We start from the raw sequence: 6,958 nt of genomic DNA, 5'->3' as shown, positions 1-6,958 counted from the left end.
TATTTTACGAAAACTAGGTCAGTTTCATAGTTTTAATGGAAACATAGGTAGACAAGACGAATTTAGAAATCTGCGAACTTCAAACAATAATCTTAGCAAAATTCGCAACATGACACAATTGGGCAATTAAAGTGCATAAAATCAACAGAAACGAAACCACAACTAATCATTATTGCTATCGATACACTTGAGATGTGAGTAAGACGAATTCTCGATGGCTGTCGTAGCAATAGTTTACAAAAGGTCTTTGGGTTCTCATAGTTTTTAATGTCAATAGTCAAATAACGCCCGGAGCTTAGCGCTTATGACAGATTATATGTGACGTAATTAGTCCTGCGACCAACCTATTATTAACGTGCCTACATTAACACCTACGGACAGATGGCATTATGCATGAACTAACCACGATTTTTAATAGCTACTCGTGATGAGATGATATATTGCGTGATTTATATTTGGGTTTAATTCGAGGGCATTTATTATTCTTAATAGAAACACTCGCTGTGTCTATTTATTTGTTTGTTTGTCTTATCTAACCTAGCATGCGTGTAGATAATAATTACATTATATTCATATAGTAAATATATTGGAAACAAAATGAATAGGTAATTGAGTTCTAATATGAACAATTGTAAGTTTATTTAATTACACAAACGGGTCTACCGCGATATAATTTCATTGTTTTTACCTTTAATTCCGACGTTTCAGCTGAGTTGCACGCTCTGTGGTCACGGAAAGACTGACGTCCCAACAAATGTCAACGGAGATATTAATAAAACACCACTAAACTACCCAAAATTAGTTAATAAAAATGTTCGGGGTAGACAAAGAAATTGCAGCTACCCGTCAAAGTTTAATGTTTATTGTCCACGGCACGACACGCAACACTCACAGTATCCGCACACTGGTCCGAAGAGATATTCGCTGGTTTCAACATTTGAATCACTGATCCCCAAGTTGATAATTTGTACACGTCCTCTCGATTGAAATTTTTAGGGTGTTTTTTAATTTTAATCGCCTCTCTCACGATCCGCGGATAATAGTGTCGCTCGTTGGAGAGGACTTTGGGTTTATGTAGCTCAATCCAGTGATTCATTCCTGTTGTCAGCAAGTGCTCAGCTATTGCGGATTTGTTTACATGGCGATTTTTAACAGCCGCTATGTGTTCTTTCACCCTCTCTTGAACGCTGCGCTTAGTTTGGCCAATGTACGCACTTCCACAACTGCATTCTATGTTGTAGACACCCGGATTCTGGTACGGAATGACATCCTTTGGGCTGCGTACAAGACTTTCTACTTTAGATAACGGCGTGTATACAGTCTTAATGGAGAATTTCTTCAGTACTGATCCAACTTTGTCCGTTATCCCTTTCACATATGGCAAAAATATGTGTACAAAACGCGAGAGTTTAAAGTGTTAAATTGTAAGTTTATTTTATTGGAAATCTGGATAGTCACTGATATATCTTATAATCTAAATTATGACGCGACGCTTTAAACACCAGATTTTAGTGGACACTTCCAACGGTGTCCACCACTAGCTAAATAAAATTGTTGAAGGCCTCAAGATGTAACTTAATATTATACAGTATAACGAATATACATTTCTCCCTTCCGGCTTGATCATCATTCGCAAGTTATCATCCGTAATCACTTGTAAGAACGAAATAAGCACTACATCTTAAAACAGGCTTTTTAATTAAGTATACCATATTTGGTTAATTAGTTGTGCTGCAGGTAGCTTTATTTTTTACCGAGTCTTCAAAATTACAGGCTATTATTGTTTATATAAGCATCCCTTTCATCTTGATCCATCTATGTCCGTAACATCTTTGACATAACAGAGTTGTACCTTTAACGACATAAGAACAAGGAAAGTCCATATTAGTGTATCGGTTATATTTATTGTGTTGAACTTTCTCTTGCTAGAGACATAATCGCCATAATCGGCTTATTATTGTTATTGTTAAGGAACTTAGCCGCATAATGGACTTCTGTATCAAGGAGCTAGTCCATCTGAATCAATATAATATGTTAAAAGTAATTACGGAAGTAAATAGACAAAGGCAGTTATAGACTGAGCAATTTATCTGAATCAGAGTTTATAATATGGCAACAAAACAAACAAAGACCCTGTAATTTTTATACTACAAGTAAGTGTCAAATTAATATTTATAGTATAAATTTATAGACATATGTTGAATTTACATAATATTTGGCTGATCATAATATTTGGATTTCATAGTTAGTACGCCACGTAGGAGTCTAGTATTATTACGTAGGATATACGAAACCGGACACACTTAATCGATATTTTCTGCAGTCTTATTGCAGTATTGCAACCAAAAACACGCGTTTGCGTCAAGTGTTTGTATGGGATTTTGAATTTCCTAAACATGCCGCTTGGCGCGCTGTTCAAAATAACATAAAAAATAGACATAATGCAAACGCTCTTTACGCTATCGAATGAAATGTATACTAGGGGTTCAGATTGACGTGTGAACTCGCACGACGCACCCAATGTGAAGACCGCCATTCTTTCTTTTTTCGCATAATCAATGTGTCTTGCATCCATCGACGTAGACAAAAAGATGAGCGCCCCAGGCATTATCAATCAACTAAAAGAAAGATGATATAACATTTGACCGACAACGCAACATCTGACCCATCAGTCACAGCCAGCCATACCCAAATTTCAAACCGTCTTGCCTAAGTTAATAACGCTGAAAGAGAGCTTAGCTAGAAGAAGCTTAGCTTAAAATATAACTTCACTAGTACCTATAGGATACGCCATTCCAGTATTTCTATAGGTAAGTTGTAACACCTATAGCTAAAAAACTATTTTATTCAACATTTTAGGCCCCGTGGTTGCGGAGATAAAGGGGGGTGGTATATTTTCTTAAATGGTTTTTTTTTTAATTATTTTATTCTGAAATGTAAAATTATTCTTAATCCGATAGGACATGTAAGTGCTCGCTTGCTAAGCTTAATAAAATGATCTGGCCTTCAGTACGAATCCTTAACATAAACTTCAAACTATATTCGCACTATATCCATTTTCATTGCCACAATGTCAATATATACGCGGGCATATGGACACTTCGCAGTAACTTATGTATTATACTATACATATGGGTCATTCAAAGTCTTACAATATTCAGAAGTGCTATGATGGCCGTCTCTTTATCATTTGTCACCATGCCTGTCACTTTCTAACAACTATGTAAGTGCGAAAGTGACGCATGACATGACAGGTGATAAAAACACGACCATGATACCGTTGCAGAATAACTTATCGTACTCAGGTGCGTGATCTTGCTGAATTCTTCGAAAATCGTGGTACGATTGTTATCGAATTCCTTTTGCTCCAGCGGTATGAAGTTTGCCATCATTATAGGTCACGACCCTCGCAATATAAAAGTATACAATGTCTGCAATGCTTGCTATGTGAGCATTCGAATGGATATTTTACATCACATCACTTCGTTCTTAAATAAGATAATTACTATGTAATTTATGATTAATTTGCATCTCGTCTGATTTCAAAATTTACATCACAATATTTTTTTTTCATACAAATATTCGTAATGTTTTCCCTGGATTAACATAGGGAACGTTTTCCCTGGATTATTATCTAGTATAAACTATTGTATAGTTCGACCACGCACAATCAACGAACTTTATTAAAGTAAAATATGATGGCGGCAGCTTTCATCCTGCGCTCCATAGGTACAAAAACTATAAAAGTTTCATTATAAGAAAATTTTAACGTACCACTATGACCTTTACAAACGGTTTGGTTCAACAGTCCCTAAACAAAATGAAAGCCATAGGTAAAGTCACATACTTGCGATGCTAATATATGTACATACATAGTTAACCTGGGTTTATTTTATAAATTATTTATAGTATTGAGACCGATATACATTATACAGGATGGCCAAAATACGTTGATTTTTTTTTACGGCGGCACATTGTTGGTAAGTTTAACACACGTTTGCATTTGAGTATTAAAGCTAAAGGGGGATATTTTGAACATATTTTGTTTTGTTTTAGTTAAATGAATGTGGATTGAATTTTTAATGCCATGTTTTATAAAACGTGAAAGTAAGAAAATATTCCTAAAATATTTTTGTAAAGTTTGGGTCATGCTGTAGGTATGTCTGCACGCATTATCTTAAGAATGCTATGTTTTACAACTTGCCACTTTAGCGTTACATAAAGTACATGTTTTTACATCAAACTCAAGTTTTTACACCGTGTAAAATTAACATATATGCAACAGAATATTATGTACATAATCAAATCATAATGATGTTAGTCACAGTTGCTCGTTATTTTAACGGGATTCTGAAATATCGAATAACAATTTAGCACCTTCGTTAATACGATTTACCTACTTGCGAAATACCTGCAAATTTTTAATTGTTTATTAGGTAAACATTTTTAGACAACAGATAACTATTTTGATTATGAAATACAAATGCGTTTATTTCATTAGTAGTTAGTCCATCTTAAGTATAAAGAGTGCGGTAGATAAGTATCTAAGCAATATGCAAATACCTATTGTCAGTGCAATAATTTGTTATTGTACCAATTTTGTGTTATTGAAGAGAATAAGAAACTAATAATAAAAACAGAAACATTTTGTCTTAGGCGGAATCATTATACTTATTCCAAATAAGCAAATACCTGAGTACCTACAATAAGCTCAAAATTACGGCACAAAACTCTGACTGCGATACGCCTTTGCTCGCGTTTACTATGGCATGGCAATAATCGATTAACACAGACGCCTCGTGGCAGATGAGCTTGCATTGAATTCCGGTTTCAATTATTCAGAGTCACGACTTGATCTTGAATTAACTTGCATACCTTGCCTATATTTTATTATAAAGGTATTTCATTGTGGTATGTTAAGCTAAGCTTTTGTTATTGCACTTTTAAATATGTACTTATAGGGCTTATAGGGTTATTAGGGGTGCTTATAGGGTTATTTTTATTATTCATTGTAAATAGTGAATTGGATTGCAGGAAGAATTTTTATTATTGACGGTCAGTACGCGAGGACCAGCAACTATAACGCGTTTCAACGCAGAAAAGAGTGATCATGATAATTTTCAGTATAATAACGAGTAGGTACCTAACATTTATTTTGAGTGGGCACTTTTTATGTTATTTTATATGCATGGTCGTAATAATTAGTTTATATGTTAAGAAAATATACAAACTTATACCCAGCGACCGAGACAGATAATTCTACCTTATGTGTAAATAAATGTTATTTTTATTTTACCTACTACTTTGTCGGTGTGATTGACATATACCCCTAAATGCAGCATTTTAGTACAAAAAAAATGACAAGATGACATCAGAAAAACTAAGATTAATCTAACTTAATGTATAATGTTACTGCTACACTTTGTTTTGTCATAGTCGGTGCAGAGTTAACTTATATGGACTCTAGCAAAATCCTCAATCGCTTTCAATTTCTTCTATAAACTTGGAGACAGCAATGACATGCGCTCTAGACTTGTGGATAACATTATTCAGGCGCTGTATTAATAACTTACACCGTATACAGTGGGCTGTATTTACATCGAGCACTTTGCTATACCTTTCACGTAAGGCGTTATTGAGCGTTTGAGTCAGAGTTAATAGTCTGTAATTTCTACCTCCTTATTCATAAAACGTAGTCTCATAAACCTCTGGTAAATTTTGTCCCTTTATAAAATAATTATCAAAATGACGGAGAGGGACAAACGATTATCAAATGCAAAGAGTAGAAGTTCCTAAAATGTCATTCAATAGAAGTTGCTAACTATGTAAACAAACCGCCATACTAAAATTGACACTGAATGTCAATTTACTAGTAACTTTTGTTTACATAAAGTCCGTCAACCAAATCTTGTCAGTAGTAAAAGGCGGCAAATTTGAAAAATCGCGGGTTAGCAACACTGTGTTCAAATAATTCCAAAACGCGTGTCATCTGTGTTTTATCTGTGGAATGTGGACCGTGAATGACAGCCGTCACCTTATTTGTTTTCATTTGGTTTTCATTCTGAATCGTTTCTGTTTCAAGAGATATTTCTGCTGTCACCATTAAATACCAATACATTAAATAAGAATAAGCAAAGCTAAGGGGCCTACAATGTACAATCATGCTCGTTGATGGTAAACATTACTAAAAATTGAGGTTATGACAAGTATTGGAAGAACTCTTTCGAACTTTTAAGATTATGTTCAGTTTTTTTGTTTTAGGGTTAAAAGGCATAAATAAAATTAAAACCTATGCCTAAATCTATCCAACAAGACCATAAATTGTGTCCTGGAAACCGTCCATAGGCCCACATGTCTAATATTTTCAGCAATGAGTTGTGACTATTTACAAAGGTAAATCTTTTAAACAGTATTAAGAGCCTTGATTATATCGCCGTTCTTTCGCAATATCTACCTAATCCATACATGTTTGTTGCAGGATTAAATCTTGCCCAATATAAGGCGTTCGTAGTAGGTAGTATCTTTTCAGACAATACTTACCTATGGCGGTTTATGTACGTGTACAACGCAACCAAGTCGAAAAGTGACCCTTATCTTATTTACCTTTAAATTAAATAAACACCCAAATATCAGTTGTTTTATTTTTAATATGTATATTGTACAATATATACCAATCAAAAAAATTACACAGGTATGTCATATTCATCCAGAACAGTACACTAATTTACATTAACAAGTGGCATATTATATTGTAAATAACAAATATATGCACTATCTAATTATCTGCATTTTGATATGATTTTATTTTAGTAAACTTAGAAGACATAGATAGGGAACAAAGAGAATATAAGCACTACGATAGAGAGTTGTTTTTGATATCTTCAAATTTGTTCATCATTTTGATTAACATTGTTTTAACATCGCTTTTAAATTGTCCGTCCATGTTTCAATTTTTTTC

Source organism: Cydia amplana, chromosome 8 (genome assembly GCF_948474715.1).
Source record: "Cydia amplana chromosome 8, ilCydAmpl1.1, whole genome shotgun sequence".
NCBI lineage: Eukaryota > Metazoa > Arthropoda > Insecta > Lepidoptera > Tortricidae > Cydia > Cydia amplana.
The sequence above is the reverse complement of the archived record's forward strand: the minus strand, read 5'-3'. Positions refer to the sequence as shown.